The 21,876-nt window shown below is 39.8% G+C and overlaps 1 protein-coding gene across 1 annotated transcript in view; it reads right to left on the reverse strand.

Moving 5' to 3' along the window:
- Nucleotides 1-21,876, reverse strand: part of LOC134290974 (neuroligin-1-like) — a 170,491-nt gene that overhangs the window by 105,134 nt on the left and 43,481 nt on the right. The window lies entirely within an intron of this gene.

The raw sequence follows: 21,876 nt of genomic DNA on the forward strand, positions 1-21,876 counted from the left end.
TTGGTAACATGATTCATGTAAAATTTGACCTTCCTACGAGAAAAATGCATTCAAATTCTTGAATTTCATTTCCATTCAAATTTCAATCGCAATAAGAAAAGTAAGGGCTCAACCAGCCGCACCCAAATTGTGAGCAGTAATTTTAGAAGCATAAGGAGATTGAAGATTGAAAAATTGTATAAGGTGTTGATGCGATTAAATTATATTTTTTCCATAAAACGTTGGTCCATCCTACTATACATTTACACCGCAAGAATCTGAAATGGTGTGATTTGAAGAGATCGCTTTGATCACGATTTTGTTCTCTTGCATATATAATCTTATAATCTTACCCAACGTTTACATGCTATCAAAAAAGCCACAGTTTGATTTATCGCTTTGACATTTATTTTGTTCACCTTTATAATTCCGCTATTTGATGTGCAGCTTGCATGGGTTTTGTTAAATTTTGCGTTTGACCACTTCCGGCGAGACACCTGCAACCGATTCCGGTTGTCTCAAATATGGTCTGAGACTATATTTTTGTCAACCGTTCATCGGGTTACCTGAAAAGCCGAAATTCAATGTAATCTGAGGCTATTTTCTTGCTAACCGTTCGGTAAATTTTTGAAAATGCCGCGATTTTATGTATCGCATGCGTGGTTTTGGTTCACTTCTATTAAATCACTTCCGATGGAACACCCGCAACCGATTCCGAAATATTATTACAAGCTCTAGATGTGGCCTGAGACTATTTTCTTGTTGACCGTTCATCAGATTATCAAAAACGCCGCTATGGTTTAGTTGCCTTCTACATTTTACCACTTCCGACGCGTTACTCGTCTTGTCACCAGTTCTGGAACACAACCGGTTCTCCCAAATATGGTCTGAGATTATTTGTTGATTAACCGTTTATCTTATTACTGAATAAGTCATTGATATGTCGCATGTATTGGTACTCTTTTACATTTGACCATTTATGGTGGGACACCCGTAATCGGTTCCGTAACGGTGTTCACCATGTTACCTAAAAAGCCGTGATTTGATCTATCGCATGCATGGATTTGGTGTCACTTCCGGCCCGGAACCGGTTGCGGAACACTACCGATAGTCTCTTAAATAGTCTGAGCCTATTTGCTTGCTAAAGTTTATTAGGTTATCAAAAAAGCCATGGGTTTGGTTCAATTTTATATTTAGCCGCTTTCGGAGGGAAACCCGGAACTAGGTTCGGCACTACTGACAGTCCATAATGTGGTCTTAGCCTACTTCCTCAATAACCGGTCATCAAGTTGTCGAAAAAGCCGTGATTTGATGCCGTATGCAAAAGTTTTGTCAACTTTTATATACGGCCACTTTCGGCGGAACACCCGTAACCGGTTCTGAATATGGTCTGCGACTGTTTTCTTGCTAACTACTCATCTGGATATCGAAAATGCCGCAGTTTGATGTGTCGCATGCATGGATTTAGTTCACTTTTATATTTGGCCACTTCCGGAGGGACACCCGGAACCGGTTCCGTAACACTATAGGTTCAGATATGGTCTGAGACTGTTTTATTGCTAACTACTCATCAGGTTATAGAAAATGCCGCAGTTTGATGCGTCGCATGCATGGATTTGGTTCACTTTTATATTTGGCCACTTCCAGCGGGACATCCGGAACCGGTTCCGGAACACAACCGGTTCAGATAAGGTCTGAGACTGTTTTCTTGTTGACTGTCCATCAGGCTTGATGTGTCGCATGCATGGATTTGGTTCACTTCTATATTTGGCCACTTCCGGCGGGACACCCGGAACCGGTTCCGGAACACTACCGGTTCAGATATGGTCTGAGATTGTTTTCTTGCTAACTGTTCATCAGGTTATCCAAAATGCCGCTGTTTGATGTGTCGCATGTATGTGTTTGTTACATTTTTATGTATGGCCCCTTCCAAGGGTACTGGTCCGGAACGCGTAAATGACCATAACTCCGGAACGGCTGGACCGATCCGAACCATTTTCAATAGGAAACAATGGGACCAGATTCCGCGTCGAATGATCCGTCGGTCACTAAAATCGGTTGAGGTTTACTGCCAAAAAGTGATGTGAGTTTTTTTTGTACACATACACACATACACACATCACCTCAATTCGTCGAACTGAGTTGATTGGTATTTGTGACTTGACCCTCCGGGCCTTCTATCAAAAAGTCGTTTTTGGAGTGAACATATAGCCTTTCCAGTACACGTAGTGTACGAGAAAGGCAAAAACGTACCTGGTGGCACTCTTTTTGACTAGCTTTAATTAAATTCTTGAATGCAACTTAGCGCAACTCTCTCAATAAAAATTAAGTCTGTCGAGCTCGGTGGTCTAGTGCTACCGCTTTTAATCCATATGCAGAAGGTGCTGGGTTTAAACCCTGACTCGTCCCTTTCTCCTACTTTGGATCTATATGTAACCACTAAGTGATCGCAGCGCCACCACAGGTGAAGTGGCGGGTGTTGGAACTAATTGCGTAAAAACAAGTATAGCCAAATTTTGAGAACTCCCGTAGATTGGGTTACGATCGTACTACTTCTTTGAATCACAGACAAACATACGTAACGTGGTAGTCTTCGATAAATTCATCACAAATTTATATTTGTGTAGTTGAAATATCATACGATATTTTGTGGTCCAATCAGAGCAGGACACGTTCGAATCTGCTTCGGGTTTCAATGTACGATATGGGAAGATTGGTCCCAAATATGACCTGATATTTAACGAAGTTTCATTCCTGTTGAGTCAGTGCTAACGATCAGTCAGATCATTCCGAAGACTTCAGTAGTGCGTTCAGCAAAGAAAAGGTACTTACGAACAATTTATATGATAAATTTGAGTAGCTCTTGCTATACCTCCGGCGGGCGATCTTTCGGATTTTTTGTTAGCTGGCCAATCTGGTGTCTGTCGGCGTGGGCACCAAGAATGATGATAATGGAAGCCATAAGCAATGGAAAATAGCAACTACCAAGGCAAAACATTAGTTAATTTTTAAGACGAAAATTTGAATTTTTGATGTTAACAAACGGATTTCTTCTCATCTCATCTACCGCCTCTACCATTGGGGGTCATTCGAATTCTTCTATACCCGCGTGTGCTTGAGATCATAGAATCCGTAAGTGAGTTTAGCTAATTCCTTGTTTGGAAATTAACCAATATTAAATTCCTCTAGAGATATTGAGATATTCGAACGTAACGACAGTGAAGTGGAACGTGAAAGCTAACTTTGTATTACAAAAGTGAGTTCAGCATAAAACGAATATTGTTAATACAAAGACCTAAACTCATTTGTGCTTTAGGAAAACGAAATTGCGACTAATTTGAACGAATTTCGCTATCAAATCGGCTAATCGTAGCCAAAAGGCTACACGTAGGGTAAATTGAAAAAACTGCTAGGTGCTAGCCGAAGACCTTTTACTGAAGTTGCTCGTTTTCGCCTGAAGAACCTTCAGGCGAAGGTTTTTCTTTTTGGTATCATCAGGCCTCTCCATTCGTCAGCCGTCACCGAGACCACCCCGCCCAATCCGGCGACGCCACGTGGAGTTTTGAGTAGCCCCTTGGAGGATCAAGCCGTGGCTAGACCCACGTTGGCTGCTACGGCGAACACTAGCGACATCTTCGACAAGCGAACAGCTGAGACGGTTCTGTAAACCACACGCAGGTTAGATCAAACCATTTATATAAAACGTGCACGTTCCGGGCCCTAGGTTCTAAAGTTAGGAGAATAAACGAGCATCCATATTGTGAACCCGTCTCCCTCGATATGCATTAGGCAACAGTGAAAGAATTTCAGTTTTTATCAGGTTTCAGTTATTTTTTTGTCCGGTTCAGCTTGGGTAAATTTGCCAGACTATTAGGTAGTTCTTACCTGACCTGCCCTGAGAGGAACTAACCGGGTACGGGATTTGAACACGCCCTTTCGCAGTACGATTCATCGTACTGGCGCTTAAGCGGAGGGGTTTTCAAAAGAGTAGTTCGTTGAGGAACTTGCCGCTTTTGCGAAAATAGTTCAAGACTTTGGGCTGTAAAAATAGCTACGGATTAGCTTGCTTACCTACTGCTTTTCACCATTTCCGCCAACTGCAGTCCCACAACTGTTACACATATACATCTCATCTATGTTCATAGCCATCGCTAGAATCCCTTCCCATCACAGCATAGTGTAAATCTTTCATGTAACGCCTACAAGTTATGCAACCAAGCAAAGTGTACCCCTTCACAGTAAGCTTTCCACAATTTATTACTTTTTTGGATGAATGGCATCCACGCACCAATGTGTGAATCGCTATGCAAAAATGCACATTTCCCGACAGCACTCCGACATCCGCATGAACTTTTGCAACAAGTTATTGCAATCATCTCTTCCCTCCCCATCCCCACATTGAACAGTTACTTGACGTAACAGGCGCTATTGTCGCCTAAAAATAGAAGATGATCAATACTCGCAAACACAAGATGATCGTGGCACCCATCCATGCACCCTCAGCCAATAATTAAAAGACAATTCACACCGTCTTCAGCCAGAGGCTGCACAGACTGAAAACTTTACTTACACTAGACAACGGACAACACACAGAACACCCAGTGGACCAGTGATGAAATTTTCGTTTGACGAAAAGTTTCCACCGACTGGAATCGAATCCACACACCGAGCCTTACGATACGGTATAAAAAGAGATTCCAGTGTACAGTATAAGCACCTTTCTCGACTCCTTGTGACATTCCGCGTATCTAGAGCACAATCTAACCCAAGCAGAGGGGAATATGAAATTAATAACTATGAAATTACAAAACCTGTTTATATATCTCGTTTTGTTATTATTGCATTATCAAGGCATTACGTTTCCATAACATGTTTTGTTGGACAATCTTATTTTGTCATGATCAAGCTATTGGTATACAACCATTGAATAACATTTCAATATCACATTTTGTTGTGGAACAAGTTTGGTTATTATTGTATTATTGAGAGTGTACAAATACTTTATGCTATTGCTATCAAAACTAAAACAAGTTTTGAAATAAATCCTACGTCATTCAACAACGTTATTTACAGTATTTCGCGAGTTATGCTTACGGTATCACATTTAATAAGAGGTGTGGTATATTACGTGACATGGAGGTGCTGTAATGTGTACAAAACCAAGTCCCTGCTGGGCGCCGCGATGTTTGAAATTGACTGAGTTGTAGCTGAAAAGTTCCCAAAATATCAGCCACTGCCCAAATGGCGCAGCACCCTACATACATCGAAACGAGAACATAGCAGACGATATTGAAGGTGGGGTTTGAAAGGGACGTTCCAGGTTTCGCTTTTGACATGAGAATTTCAATGATAAAAATGTCAAACCTATTGAGTAAACTTGTTTGAACGAAGCTAATACAGACAGCTGAATCCAAAATTGTAGATGGTTTTGAATGGAATTTTTCAGAAAGATTTTGTATTTTCACATGTTTTCCCTGTCGTTCCAGAGGATGAAGTCGGATCTACCTATTTGAGGTAAAAGATTACATGAATAGTTGAAAATACGCCTAAATTCACTGTTATTAAGTTGTTATTGACACTAACAAAACATGTTATTAAATTGATTTTCCTGGAAAAAAATTTTGTTATGTGACTTGTTATTTTGCCGCTTATGACAGACAAGTTTATAACTTAATATGTTATGTTAATAACATATAAATAACTTATTCTATTATGCAGTTATTTTGCCAAAATAACGCATTTTGTTATGCTGTTGTTGTTCTCTTCTGCTCGGGAACTGCTCTGCACTATGTTTCGTCCAAAAATCCAAAACAGACATGTGTACATATAGCATACATGCCCTTTTTAGCATAACAGAGTGAAACTCGTGTATAAATTAAGGGTATTTCACAAACACCCTAAAATCCAACTTGTTTCAATTGCATTTCAACGGGATTATGATTTTTTTGCAGTTTTCAGAACCACTAGAACACCTTGTCTACATGGCTAAACTGTTAGTTTTTCGCCTTAAACCCCCTGGGAGCCCCCCTGAAACGTCCCTGAGACCTCTAGGTACACCCGGAAATCTCTTTGGAAAACCTGGAATACCCTTGAGATAGATGTTTATGCAGCGCCGCCGTCGCCGACTTGGTTTCTAAAATTTCTTTTTATTCGAAAATTTCGTTGTATTCGGTTTATTGAACACGGAGATATAACAGTTCAAAGTTAGCTATCGGATAAATATGCCTCTTTTAGAAATATTCTATTCTTACTTCATACGGTACGATTTTTCCCAAATTTAGACCATTGATTGACAACTAGTTGATTAACTTACAGTAGTTGATCATTTTTTTTCAAAAGTGAAATTTTTGCCTGTCCTGATCATTTTGTCTATCCACTGTACATATTCTTAGCATATGTCTTGAAAGATCATCACAGCAACTAACGTGTGATTAAGGAATATTACACAAGTTTACAAAATAAAACGAAAGTCGTGAACTTCTGTCAACGACCAAAATTTTTGAAGCACAATTTAGTGCTGATTTCGAAATCGACCTTCAAAAAATTTAAAGTAGAACAGTTTTTGAGTTTAAGCCTTGGTTTAAGCTCAATATCTAGTTTTGTAACTTTTCAAAATATGTAATTTACTAAAATTCAAATATATTGCGTTTTGTTCAACCAATTTTAAATCATTTTCCATAAATTAAAAGCTGAATACAATACCATTCGATCATCTGAATACAGGTTTTGCGTCAGATCGATGAAATTCAAGATATTGGCGAGTTTTAGGGACGATCTCCTTAAATTTTAGCAGAATTCCCAAAAATTTTTGAAGAAATGTACTTTTTTCAACAAGAAAAAAACAACTTAAAAATTCTTTCTCGACGTTTATTTGACGTATCATATGTAGGCGAGTTACAGTAAAAATTTCAGCTCAATCGGAGCATTGATTACGGAGAATGAGATGTTTGAAGTGGACGACTTTGCTTAAAAATAGAACAAAATCGATTTCAAATCATCAACCTTGTATGGGAAGTCGAAAAAAAATCCGCCCTACTGTAATTTTTTTCCTTCGCGTTTTCGAACTCAGGGCATGGTTCTACACCAAAAATTATCATCAGCTTACCGAGTTCAAAAATGCTGTAAACTAGTGTTATTGTTGTCGAAAATCTGGATGACATCTTTACAATTACCTCAGCAGATTCTCACTTAAACTACAGTTAGCATATTGGTTGCGGCTTTGAATCGCGCATCAAATGACGGCCCTTATTAACAAAAGTAGCTGCAAAACAGATCAAACGAATGTAGAAGAAATCTCTTATGTACAGCAAAAATGCTAGTTGAGATAATTCGATTCCCGAACCTACTGGATATTTCTTTTTCGGGAATACTTCTAGAGATCCCTCGAAAGATTTCTTCAAAAAAAAAAGTTCCACCAGAATTTTTAGAAAGTCCTCCACAAAACCTCCAGAACTTTCACCTAGATTTTTTTGATAAAAATCTTCCTGCTAAAAGTTTCTTCAAATATAATATCAGAAATTTTACTGGAGTTTCTTTATGAAAACCAGACAGGGATTCCATCATTTTTACAGCGATTTTTTTTCAATAAATCGAGAAATCAGATTTTTTTAGAAATTTCTCCATAGATTTCTTCACAAAAAAAAATCATCCAAATATGGCGTCAGAAATAGTTTAAGGGATCCTCCTTAAATTTTAAAAATTATTTCCATAGAAAACTATATATGGATTCCTTCCAAAGCGGCTTCATTGGAAAATTCATAAATATCGTCACGCAAAAATGGTCAATTTTGAAATCTTCTCCCCTCAATAGCACATTTTTTGTAAGGGACCTCTGAAATTTGTGTATGGGTTGTCATACTTTGCTGAACTGTCTTACCTCCTCAAAGCATACCCAACGTTATTTCTGGCCGTTCACCTTTCAGCTATAACTCCAGGAAATCCTTGATAAAGTAATCCAAGGGCTCTTTCAAAAAATCATCCTTCATCAATTCTTTCAGGAAGTCTTCAATAAATTTCTTCATGGCTTCGTTCGAATCTCCAAGATTTACTTCAGATATTTTTTGAGGATATTTTTGCATGGAATCAAAAACTCGGCCAGTGATTACTTTAGAAAATTTAATAGGTTTTTTTTTAGAAAACTCTTCAGGGGTTTCCTGAAAACAAGCTCCAGGGATGTGTTCAGATATACCTCTAGGGATTCTTCCTGGAATTTCTTCAATAATGTGAACAGATTGATGTTTCACGAACTCCTTCAGAGAGTTCTTCAGGAATTTCTCCAAGAGTTCTATTGAAAATTCCAACAGGAATGTCTCCACGAATTGCTCCAGTAGTTCATTTGTTTCTTTTTTTCATTGATTCCAGCAGGTATTCCTCTAGATATTTCTACAGAAATTCATACAGAGATTTTTCCCTGAAATTTATCAAGGATTTCTCCCAAAGATACGTTTAGAAACATTACTCGAATTCACAAAGACATTCAGAAATTTCTTCAGAAATATTGTCTAGAAACTTTTACAAAAAATCTCTGGATTTTTTTCAAGAGATTTTTCTATGAACCATTATCTGAGTTTGAGTGTTGCTCCATCTATTCTTCCAGGGATCTCTGAAAAAAAAAAATATGTTCATGAATACCTGGTATTGTTTCATAATATTCTCCGTGCATTTTCGTAAGGTATTAGACACCGAGGAGAACTTTTAGACAGAAACTCCCGAGATTTTTCTTGAGGACTTTTCGAAGAAATGCGTGAGAAAATCACGGAGGAATTCCTGAAAAAAAAAACAGGAAAACATTTACAGAGAAATCCCTGAAGCAATCTCTCGAGGAGCTCCCAAAATCAATTCAATTCCTGCAGAAAAAAAACCTCAATTCCAGAAGGGATTGATTTAGAGGTTTTGGAATGAAACTCTGGATATATTTCGTAAGAATCTCGTGAAGAATTACTGATAAAATAGCTGCAGGAATCTTTGATGGAACATCTGAAGTAATTGCTGGAAAAACTTCTTTTCAATCGGTTCAGGAAAATAATTTCTGTGTTTTTTTAAGAAAAGCTGGAGAAACATCTGAAAAAAAAAACATTTGGAGGAATAACTTGAAAAATTTCTAGATGAATTTCTGAAAGAAACTCAAAAATAAGGAAATTCTTAAGAAATTCCTGGATTTATCTTTAGAAGAATTCTAGCTGAACTCATAAAACATGATTTTGCAATAATTCCAGCGTAAAGCCGTAAAAATATCACAGTTTTCACAAGTTTTGTAAGCATAGAGTATTTTTGTGCTGGATTATAATATAATATATGAATGCAGAAAAATCTCCATTAAAAATATGAAATGTGTTCAATTTAAATCTGAAAAGGTAACCATATGGGTATGTAGCGACAGTAGAATTAAGAAGAATAATATGTATTGAATTGTATGAGTATTTTATTGCTCTTCACTCACGTGCAGGGATGCCATATATACAGATTTATCTGTATTATACAGATTTTTGAGCATTGGTACAGAGAGCGTTTATATGAAATACAGATTTTCTATTTGTATGAGATACAGATTTTTCATCCAAATTTTGTATGGGATACAGATTTTTGAACGAGTGATACAGAAAATCATCTGGCATCTCTGCTCACGTGTGACAAAATATAGATCCGATCTAGTTGAATACGTTATTTAAACCACTGATTAAAGTCGGGTGCTTCCTTTGCACGTGCATAGATATACTACATTATTAGATACATACTGTTATTGCCATGTAGAAGTAATATTTCAAAAGCTGCCTCAGCAAATCCTATTACCAGTCTCAACTTCGTTTCCCCTCATTTTCAATGGAAACCGAGGAGTCAAAGCTGCAATCTGCCGTTCGTTCTCACCAAACCACTTCCACTGCAAAGCAGAAAGTTACCTACAATGTTGCAGAGAATGAGGGGCCAATTTAGACTCATTTTTCAATCATTACCCGTGCACCCTTTCATCAGCTCGGTTCCATAGGATTTCTCTTCAACCAGCACCATTAACCGATGCTTTAGTTGGTCCTTATCCTTTACCCAGCCAACCCCAAACCGGCAACATGAAGCACTATCCCCATCACACTGGTCACGGTAAGCCAATTTATATTTTTCAACCCATGAAACTATAACTTGATACCTTTTCTTGTGGTCTTTCTCCAAGGTTCAGCTCTTCATTCGACTACTCCTGTCCTAGTCTTCTACGAGAAGAACCCAAAGGAGTCGAGCTTCTCAACTTTAGATACCAGCCCCCCCCCCCCCCCCCTGACCATGTTCCCCAGCTCAACCTCCCACGATCGAATGATAAATGATAATTGAATTTCAACTCTCACATTTTCGGTGCTCCATCATCATCTTTTTCGTCGTATCCACCCCAAGCTTTCATACCTTAGGTAGCTACTACTACTTGCTTGCTTGCTTGGTTAGCTAGTTGGTTGGAAACTCAAGCGACTTGTATTTGGTCGTCGTTTGCCTCTAAGATAATACTTTTGATTTTTTTTTTTTGCTTTCTGTCCCGTTTACTGCAACATTTCTTAGAAACAAGAAGCGTGCCCACTAACTCAAAGTCAACCAGTCAGGCGACCGACCATGCTCAAATTTGTAACCGCTTCGGACTTATGACGTTGCCGGCTGGTGGAGAGTGAGATGCAACAAGGAGCGGACCCTTGTGAAATTCTACAAGTGATCCAGGGCTTGGACCTGGAATAAAAAAGAAACGTATATAATTACTCCTCCGTGCTGTCTTGAGAGACGGGGTATGGTGACACTTGGGTTGGTCCAGGGATGCCAGATTGTCTTACAAGTATCAGCTCGCCGGGGCCCGTGGCGCAATTGATCACACGTTTGCTTCATAAGCAGATGGTCATGGGTTCGATCCCAGCCCCGGCACTTTCGTCAGTTGCTCTTTCCCCTGAGAACAGCTGACACTGACCCTCTTCTGAGCCCATGGCTCAAACGAACCCGGATAATGGAAATAGGCGAACGGCAACTCATAATGGACTTTCAATCGGACTGGAAACAGGTACAACCAATAGCCACACATCAACATCCTCGTGCTCATCATTCTACCATGGTAGAAAAGAAAGAGAAAGCAGCGCAACGGCAACCAGTTCGATAAAGTATAATTAGAAATAGAATACATTTGGGCGCTGTGCAAATGTAAGTACAGTGTCCAATTGGAATTACTCACGCAGTGCCCTAGTGGACAATAGAGCTGTAAATTAGGTTAAGTGATTGAAGAATAAAACAAAATATCAGCTCATCAAAAAAAGATGCCTACACTAGATTTTTGTAAAAATTCCTGCCTCACACATGTACGAGCAAGTTTCAATTGTTTGGCTATCTATTTATGACTTTTGATTATTTACATTTACATCAAATGCTCCTGAAGCCATTTAAAACTCTCCGGAATAAGTTTGAATTGCCTTAAAACGCCTCTGAAACCCTTGTAACATCCTTTGAAGGTTCCTGAGATCCCCCTGAACCTCTCTTAAAGTAATTTAAAACTTTCCTGAAACCCCCGCGAAATCGCCGTTATCACATTTAAAACGCCAATAAAACCTGACGGAACGCCCTTACTAAGATACTTCAAACGCCTATGAAGCCCCTTGGAACACTCTTTTATTGGGCTCTCTGGGGACTTCATTTAAAATATTTCCTAGATATTTTTGATACATTTCTCCTTTTTTGCCTTTCTCGTACACTAAGTGTACTGGAAAGGCTATATGTTCACTCCAAAACTGACTTTTTGATAGAAGGTCCGGAGGGACGAGTCACATATACCAATCAACTCAGCTCGACGAATTGAGGTGATGTCTGTGTGTGTGTATGTGTGTATGTGTGTATGTGTGTGTGTGTGTGCGTGTGTGTGTATGTGTGTATGTGTGTGTACAAAAAACTCACATCACTTTTTGGTAGTAAACCTCAACCGTTTTTAATGACCGATGGTTCATTCGACGCGGCATATAGTCCCATTGTTTCCTATTGAAAATGGTTCGGATCGGTCCAGCCGTTCCGGAGTTATGGCCATTTAGGTGTTCCGGACCGGTACCCTTGGGAGGGGCCAGACATGAAAATGCAACAAACCCATGCATGCGACACTTCAAACAGCAGCATTTCCGATAACCTGATGAACGGTTAGCATGAAAACAGTATCAGACCATATCTGAACCGGTAGTGTTCCGGAACCGGTTCCGGGGGGTCCCGACGGAAGTGGCCAAATATAAAAGAGAACCAAACCCATGCATGCGACACATCAAACAGCGGCATTTCCGATAACATGACGAACGGTTAGCAGGAAAACAGTATCAGACCATATCTGAACCGGTAATGTTCCGGAACCGGTTCCGCGGGTCCCAACGGAAGTGGTCAAATATAAAAGAGAACCAAACCCATGCATGCGACACATCAAACAGTGGCATTTCCGATAACCTAATGAAAGGTTAGCAGGAAAACAGTATCAGACCATATCTGAACCGGTAATGTTCCGGAACCGGTTCCGCGGGTCCCAACGGAAGTGGTCAAATATAAAAGAGAACCAAACCCATGCATGCGACACATCAAACAGTGGCATTTCCGATAATCTAATGAAAGGTTAGCAGGAAAACAGTATCGGACCATATCTGAACCGGTAGTGTTCCGGAACCGGTTCCGGGGGGTCCCGACGGAAGTGGCCAAATATAAAAGAGAACCAAACCCATGCATGCGACACATCAAACAGCGGCATTTCCGATAACATGACGAACGGTTAGCAGGAAAACAGTATCAGTCTGAACCGGTAATGTTCCGCAACCGGTTCCGGGGGTCCCGCCGGAAGTGGCCAGATATAAAAGTGAACCAAACCCATGCATGCGACACATCAAATCACGGCTTTTCCAATACCCTGATGGCCGGTTATTAAGGAAGTAGGCTCAGACCACATTGGAGACTGCCAGTTCTATTGCGGAACCAAACAAACCCATGCATACGACACATCAGAGCGCGGCTTTTTTGATAACCCAATGAAAGGTTAGCAAGAAACTAGTCTCCGACCATATCTGAACCGGTAGTGATCCGGAACCGGTTCCGGATGTCCCACTGGAAGTGTCCAAATATAATAGTGAACCAAACCCATGCATGCGACACATCAAACAGCGGCTTTTTCGATAACCTGATGAACGGTTAGCAAAAAAATAGTCGCAGACCAAATTTGGGACAACAGGTCCTGTCCGGGAACCGATTTTGGGTGTCTCGTCATAAGTGGTAAAATATAAAAGTGAACCGAACCTATGCATGCGACACACCAATTCGCGGCTTTTTCAATAACCTAATTGACAGTTTGTCAGCAAAAAGTCTCAGACGCACATTTGGAAGAACCGGTGGTGTTGATGAACAGGTTACGAGGTTAAAATATGGAAGTAAACCAAAATCATGCATAAAACCATCCATTAAGTACGACACGATCCTAGGGGGAGAGGGGGTTGTAAAAGTGTGACAAGCTATTTTAACCCTTGAGCAGTCGCGTCTTCAGCCACCCTTAGCGACACTACGCACACGCTTTGTACTACAAGTGAGCTTCGAAAATTCCCAATTTCGGCGTGACGTACTTAATGGATGCTTCCATGGAACACATCAATTCGCGGCTTTTTAGGCAGCCTGATAACCAGTTGACAAGAAAATAGCCATACACAATATTTGGGACAACCAGTAGTGCCATGGAATCGATTCCAGGTGTCCGCCGGAAATGGTCAAAGGTAAAATTGAACCAAACATAAGCATGCGGCACTTGAAATAGTGGAATTATGAAAGTGAACAAAACCAATGTTAGCAATAAATCAAATCGTGGCTTTTTTGATAGCCTGGTAAACGTTAGGTAAGATTAAAAGTGAAGAAATAGTCAAAGTCTTCATATATGTACAGGAGAATAACATCGTAACCAAAGTAATCTCATCAAACCACTCCATTTCAAATTCCTGTGGTGTTAATCTAAAGTAGGATGGGCAAATCATAATTTGATCGCATCAACACTGAATAAAGTTTTTCCAATCTTCTTTTGCGTCTAAAATTATTGTGTACAATTTGATTCATAAGGAGGTCAAATTTTACATGAATCGTATTAAGCGTATAAGTGTTCGCAGGATCGACTTATGTCGACGTAAAGATCATGAGTACATATTCGAGGAGAAAGGCACTATCACCACTAGGTGGATTAATCTGGGTTTTTTATTTTAATACTTCAGGCCAAGGATGGGAACACTCACTTGCAAAGAATTACACTCATTTGCAGTTTTCTCAGCTCAGAAGCGTTCAATCAAGAAATGATGTATGGACGACTTTTGCCTTGTGGTTTTGTCTAAAAGATTGCCGAATAGAGTAGGGGTCACACACGCATACCAAAGTCGTGAAGGAGCTGCGAAGGCAACTCTCTACGAGGTGAATGTAAATTACACTCACCTCGTGGAGAGTCGCTTTCACAGCTCTCTTACGACTTTGATATGCATGTGCGACCCCTACTCTATTCGGCAAACTTTTAGACAAAACTGCAAGGCAAAAGTCGTCCATACATCATTTCTTGATTGCACTCTTCTGAGCTGAGAAAACATCAAGTGAGTGTAACTCTCTGCAAGTGAGTGTTCCCATCCCTGCTTCAGGCACTCTGTTAAAGGATTTCTTCAGGAACTCTGTCACCGCTCCGCAGAGGGCGCATGAGACAGGGAGACAAAATTTGAGTAAAATAGACGGGTTGCAATGAGCACTGGTCCCCCGACCCATCTGCTCGACCCGTAAGAAAGAAACTGGTTCGAGAAAGCGGAACCAAAACGCTGACTTACACGAGTCATCCCGAGCAAAAGAAAAGTTCTAATTTCACAAATAGAATGAAGTGATCAGGTTTAGAGTACTTACATTTATTGTTGCTACTTATCCTACCGTCTTACTCTAGGGTTGTTGTGTTGGGTGTGGTGTCTGTGTGCAGGTGTATCCCACGGCGTCTGCTTGAGGAAACAATCCTGTCCGGACAGATGAGGAGGACCACCGGTGCCATGCCGGCCGCCCCGCTGCTCTGCATGCCATTAGCGAAACCACCACGACCTTCACCACGACACTCGTTGGTAACAAGAAAAGGCCTGAGATAGGCGTAGAAACATGGAGTTAGCTCAGGGATATCACACCTTTTTCATTCGAATCGTGTTAGAAATTCACTGCCACTGGTTCTTACCGATCTCAAAAAAATTGCTCAGCTCACTCCCAGTAAGCCATCGTATTTATTGTGTGAACCATCCTAATATTATACTGCGTTCTAGGAAAACAATTGGCAACAATTAGCACTGATATCCATAAAGCACTAGGCATTTTCGCTCACGTCGGTCAGACCGCACTTAACACTATCGGTAACTGCTAATTCGCGCACTGATTGATAATAACTATCTGGTCTGCTTGACTTGCAACCGACAACTGATGGCTATCAATTTGAGTGGCATTGGTTTTATCAGTTTACACCGTCTGAACATGGCAGTGTGTGATGAAGTGGAGCATATACCTATACGATCGGCCTTTGGTATGACAGGGGAGATCAACCTACGATCTCTTATCAGAGAATGAGTCCTATCGTGCAAGGGTTCCTAATACCAAGGTCTTGGTTTTTATGGGATGGTGGATCATTTAAGATTTTGGTGGAGCAATCATGTGGTGGATGAAGTCGGGCGGGGTCTAGTACGAAGGCATGAGCAGCTTGCGCCCAGCGGAGCATACATGTGAGGCATGCGGCGCGATCATTCGACAATTGACAACGAATGATCTGAAGGAAGTGTTCTGTTGTGAATGTTGTACCAGTGTGGTGATTTGACATGGCATATCTAATTAAAACTTTTTTGTTGATTGGCGTTGCTGGAGGGTACTCACAGGTCCCATGTACGCGAGCAATTATTCTCACCACAGACATCAAGAAAATGGAACAGGTTACAACTCTTCTTAAGGTTCTCAATCAATTCTCTTGGAGTTATCCAGGAATTTCTTCAGAAAGTCTTCCAGATAATAATTTCCCTATGGATACTCCCAACATACCTTCAGAATATATCCAAAGGCTCTTTTAGAATTTTAGGGATTTCTTGACTTATTGCCAAGAGTTTTTCTCACTATTTTTTCCATGTAAAATCCTGCAGCAGGAAATTTCTTCAAGAATTTCTCCAGGGATTCTTTGCTACAACGGCTCTTTTCTAAATTGCTCCTGAGATTTCATCAGAAATACCTCTTGGAAGTTGTTTCACCAATTCTTTCATTAGTTGGTCACCGAGATGAACAAGTCCCAAATTATAAATCTTGTTTGGAAAGTTAAAATTAAAGAAAGAAATTGCTCAAAATAAATTTAAACCTTATGTGTCCAACAGGGTACCTAGGTACCCAGCACCCATTTGAAAAGCACGGTGTAGAAAAAAAGCAAAAAAAAGATGTCGGACTCATAAAGTTTAAGGAATTTCCGAAATTTCAAGGATTTTTTGAAGAAAACCCCGAAAGCACTCTAGGAGATTATTGGACGATATGCATGAAAAAAAAAACTCTGAAAATATTCCTGATCCAAAATCCCTGAAGCAATTTCCGAAGTTATCTTCAGGAGGAGTTCCTGAAATACTATTTTGGATTTTTCCTGAAAGTATACCATGAAATATTTGTGAAGGAATTTCTAAAATAATATCATGAGAAACTTCAGGAGTAACTATGGAAAGATAAAAAAAACTCTTGAAGGAATTCCGATGAAACTTCTAGAGAAATTCTCGAAGTAAATTCTGGAGAAATTTCTGAAGAAAACTAAACCATACCAAAAAAAGTCTAGGATAAATTCCCAAGAAAAATTGCTGGAAGAAATTTCAATAGAGTCCCTGAAAAAAAATCTTTCAAACATTTCTGGAAAAAGACATATAGGAATTTCCGAATCAATTTTTGAAGGAATTTAAAAAAAAATGGAAGAGTTCTTGAAGAAATAACAGTACATAAATAAATAAATAAAGGAGTCCGTAAACTAGTTTCAAGATGAATCTTTGAGGAATTTCTTGGAAAACTCACTAAGAAATCGAGAGTGTACATCCTTCCCGTTTGTAACCAAAACATGATGATCACTGACCCTAAGGCATTATTGATTGCGTAAACGGAAAGAACATGAGTATATATTCGACGAGAAAGGCACTATCACCACTAGGTGGATTAATCTGGGTTTTTACTTGTTGATTTACTTCTTTAAAGGATGAAAATCAACTATAGTGATTAATTGGTACTATAGCCATAATTGGAACACTTTACCCTATTTATAATTTCTGAAACAGTCTATAACACTAGTTTACAAAATAAAACGAAAGTCGTGAACTTCTGTCTACGACCAAAATTTTTGAAGCATAATTTAGTGCTGATTTCGAAACCTTGTTTCAAGATATTTTAAGTAAAACAGTTTTTAAGTTATGGCTCAATATCGAGTTTTACAACTTTTTAAAATATGGAATTTAATAAAATACAAATATCTTGCGTTTTGTTCAACCAATTTTAAATCTTTTTCCATAAATTAAAAGCTGAATATAATACATTTTGATCATCTGAATGCAAGTTTTGCGTCAGATTGATGAATTCAAGATATTGGCGAGTTTTGGGGACGATCTCCTTAAATTTTAGCAAAATTTCCAAAAATGTGTGAAGAAATGTATTTTTTTCCAATAAGAAAAAAAACAATTTAAAAATTATTTCTCAACGTTTATTTGACATGTTATATGTAGACGAGTTACAGTAAAAAATTCAGCTAAATCGGAGCATTGATTACGGAGTATGAGATGTGTGAAGTGAGCGACTTTGCTTAAAAATAGAACAAAAATCGATTTCAAATTATCAACCTTGAATGGAAAGTCGAAAAAATTTCCGCTCTACTGTAATTTTTTTCCTTTGCGTTTTCGAAATCAGGGCATGATTCTACACCAAAAACGATCATCAGCTTACCGAGTTCAAAAATGCTGTAAACTAGTGTAATTATTCAATTTCCCGTTGCTATAGATGCTGGTCGATAGTCTACATCTTATTGCTTACATCCAATGAGGTATTCACAAAGGTAAGTTAGAATATCTGCAATGATTTGCCATTTACCATCTGATGTGACGGGAATTAGCGCACGGGACGAAATAAATGTTTCTCCTGCCTAATGATGTTGACCTAAATAACTGAAAATGAAATTATATCTTACGGAAGGATTGATAGTGTGTCTCCTAACAACTCAACTGCAGTGTTATTCGAAGAAACGACCTATTTTTATAATGACTATACTGCTGATTCTGCTACAGTTGACCTTCGGTTAAATGAGCATCACTCGAATGCATCCCAGGATAGTTCTTTATAAAATACAAAAAAAATACAGTTATAATACACTTGGTGTCCACGTTGTAGTCAACCAGGCTCTCGCTTCTTTAGAAATGCCACTCCCTCAACTCGGAAATGAATCGCCAGGGAGTGTCGTCCAAGCATAATTGCTGTTTACCGACTTTTGACAAGTTGGAGCATCGGGACCAAAACCTGTCAGTTGTCAGACTTCATGAACTCTCCTGACCAGTCAGTCGGGGGCCATCATCCCGACAAGGAGGGCGGGCGGCTGTGACAGTTCCAGCGTAGACGAAGAAAGTTTGAGAAAAATCGAATGAAAATGGAAAAGTCAAATGGAAAAGTTTCTTTTTCTTCTCTGTGCTACTACCGAGTCGGGGAGTACGCTGGCAGGTGGAGGACGAAAGAATCGGGGTGTTGTCTCCAGTCTATGGTTCCGAATCAGTAATTATGACATTCAAGCGAGAAATTTAATTACAAAGTTTGTGTTTGTATGAACTTGTGTCACCAAGGGAGAAAAGCTTGTGGAAATGTTTGTCTTTGATTGAGTTTGCCACTGGAAAGATTTATTCTAGCAATGCAGCAATAGTTGCTGTTGGGAGATGGGTTGTATAGAGCGAACGTTATTGTATTTGATTCACGTGTGTATTTTACACTGCTCATCGTTATCACTAGACTTGTAGCACCTGTTGATAAAACAATTGAGACCAAATTGCTTCCCAATTGATTAATCAACAAAGTACCGTAACGATTCTTTTCCAAACCAGATTCAAAACAAATCAAGTGTACCATCGTAGAAGAAACCCATCTGGTAATGGGTACACCGTGTAATAGACCTACCACCTTGTTTGCTCACCTCTGCTGCCAGCATGAATATTCAAATTTGCAACGGAAAATGTGTATTCCAGGAAAATCAGCTTTGAATACACCACAGTGAGAGCATATTTAGGGATAGGTTGTGCAAAATGTTTCACTTTTTGGGTAGGAGCATGAGAAGCAACCAGGGCCCATATAGCCGAGGCGGTAAACGCACGGGTATTCAGCATGACCATGCTGAGGGTGACGGGTTCGATTCCCGGTCGGTCCAGGATCTTTTCGTAAAGGAAATTTCCTTGACTTCCTTGGGCATAGAGTATCTTCGTGCCTGCCACACGATATACACATGCAAAATGGTCATTGGCAGAGGAAGCTCTCAGTTAATAACTGTGGAAGTGCTCATAGAACACTAAGCTGAGAAGCAGGCTTTGTCCCAGTGAGGACGTTACGCCAAGAAGAGGAGAGGATGAGAAGTAACCTAGGGAGCAACAGTATCCATGAAATCGTACAGAGAACCAGAGACATGAATTGATGAGCTCGTTTCACACTATTGTTTTGATCCCACCAATATGTGCAACTGTGATAACTATAAAAATAGACTTATGTTTTACATAGAAAAGCACTTCGTCGGGCCCATATAGCCGATGAGGGAAGCACTCGGGTATTCAGACTAACCACGCTGAGGGTGACGGGTTTGATTACCGATTGGTCCAGCACTTTCAGTAAAGAAAATTTTCTTGACTTCCTTGGGCATAGAGTAGCTTCGTGCCAGCCACACGATAAACACAAGCAAAATGGCCATTGGCAGATAAATCTCTCAGTAATTATCTGTGGAAGTGCCCATAGAGCGATCGGCTGCGTAGCAAGCTTTGTCCAAGTGAGGATGTTATGCCCAGAAGAAGAAGATAAACTTTGTCTTTACAGAAAGTTGAAAGTACCAATTGAATCAATGAATTCCATAACAATTGTCAAGACCGCTGTATTTCTAACTGTTTCAAAAAAAGATCCGAAACCATTTTAAAACGTCCACCCCTACCCATATCGAGAAGTGGTTCCAGATGCGGTTATCAACGTCAAAAGCAGAACAACTCAACGATGAGAGGGAGTTTCCTTGCGCCCGGACTCACAAATGTTTTCACACAAGCTCAAGCTCAAGTAGTACGTACGCGCGAGTAGAAAGATGTTTGCATACGTTAACGTACTAATATGAACCCGGTGAGGCGATGAATCGTTTGGGGTTTCACCAAACCGCCCCCACCCTCACCCATGTCATGGATGTATGTATGGTTTTCGATAGAAATGATCTTCGCTTCGCATGATAGGGGCTGGCTGTTTGAATTTGGCGGGTATGTTGGCGACGCCGGTCTGTGCGTTCAATTTCTCAAGATGCCTGCTGAACAGCAGTTGTATTAGCAAAGCCACTTGGTGGAGGCCATAACGGTTGTTTGCATATTTGCTTCCGCCGCTGTTGGTTCTGATTTTGGCAGCTTTGGGCTTTTCTTGGAGCTCATTTAATATTTTTCTGGGATATCAATTGTATACCTTTTTGTGCTTTAGTGGAAATGATTGAAGTGAAGTGCGATTCTGGCCCTAGTTTGAAATGTGTTCTTATGAATAATATATACTTCTTCTAAAATAATTACGAATCAACGTTAGAGTTAAGGAAGAATTGCCCAACGTTTCGACCACTTTTTTGGTATTCTTCAAGGTTTTAATCACAGGCGTTGACATAGTTATTCGACATATAGTTATCTTCAAAAATATCAAAACTATTAATACTTAAACGTTTACAACGCCACCTGGAGTGTGGAATTAGCTTAAGTTAAAATGCACATAAATATAAACAAAAAAGTGCCACCTAGCGGGATACATAAAAAAGATAAGATTCCAAGTAACATATTCGAGTCATATAAACTAGACTAGAAGAAATACTCAGGATCTACATAAATCCAAAATAAAAGATATTAGGTTTAATGACGGTTCTCAAAACCTCTTCACGACTAATTGGTCATCAAAATGTTACTTGGGATTTCTGCATAAATTTAGCCAACAAGCTTCAATCTTATTTTGCGCCTCCTTAGACTTAATCGATTTCGCTCAAATTTTAAACGGAGCTTTTTAGAGTCCAACAACTGATTCAGGGGGTAAGACTTGGCATTTTTCGAATTGTATGCTTTTCATATTAGTGTGCGCTAACCTATTGTGGATGCTATTTGGCTGCAACTACCTTGATACCTTGTTGGCTACAAAGTTATTCCACTCCAACACCAAGCGTATAGTAGAACACCATCTACGGCGGTCATAGGCGATATTCCTCCAGTTTTCCCGAACGTGCAAGGATCGCAGATCTTCTTGAACCATGTGCAGCCAGCGTGTTCGCGGCCGCCCATGAAATCGCCGACCTCTACCTGGTTCCCTGCTGAATATTGTTTTCACTATTCTTTCTTCTGATATTCGCATTACGTGTCCAATCCACTGAAGTCTCCCGTATTTAACACGTTTCACATTCTTTAAATCTTTGTGTTGGTACAACTCGTGATTCATGCGTCTGCGCCACACTCCATTTTCTTGTGTTCCATCGAGAATTTTCCGCAGCACTCCGGAACATTTTCGGTCTACCTCCTTTAACGTTCACGCATTGTGACCTTACGGGGGCAACCGGAACAAACAGCGTCTTATATGGCGCGAATTTCGTTTGCGTTTGCACGTTACGGATCCTAAGCTTGTTACGCAATCCTGAAAAGGCTCTATTCGCAGCTA

Source organism: Aedes albopictus, chromosome 3, assembly GCF_035046485.1.
Source record: "Aedes albopictus strain Foshan chromosome 3, AalbF5, whole genome shotgun sequence".
Taxonomy (NCBI): Eukaryota; Metazoa; Arthropoda; class Insecta; order Diptera; family Culicidae; genus Aedes; species Aedes albopictus.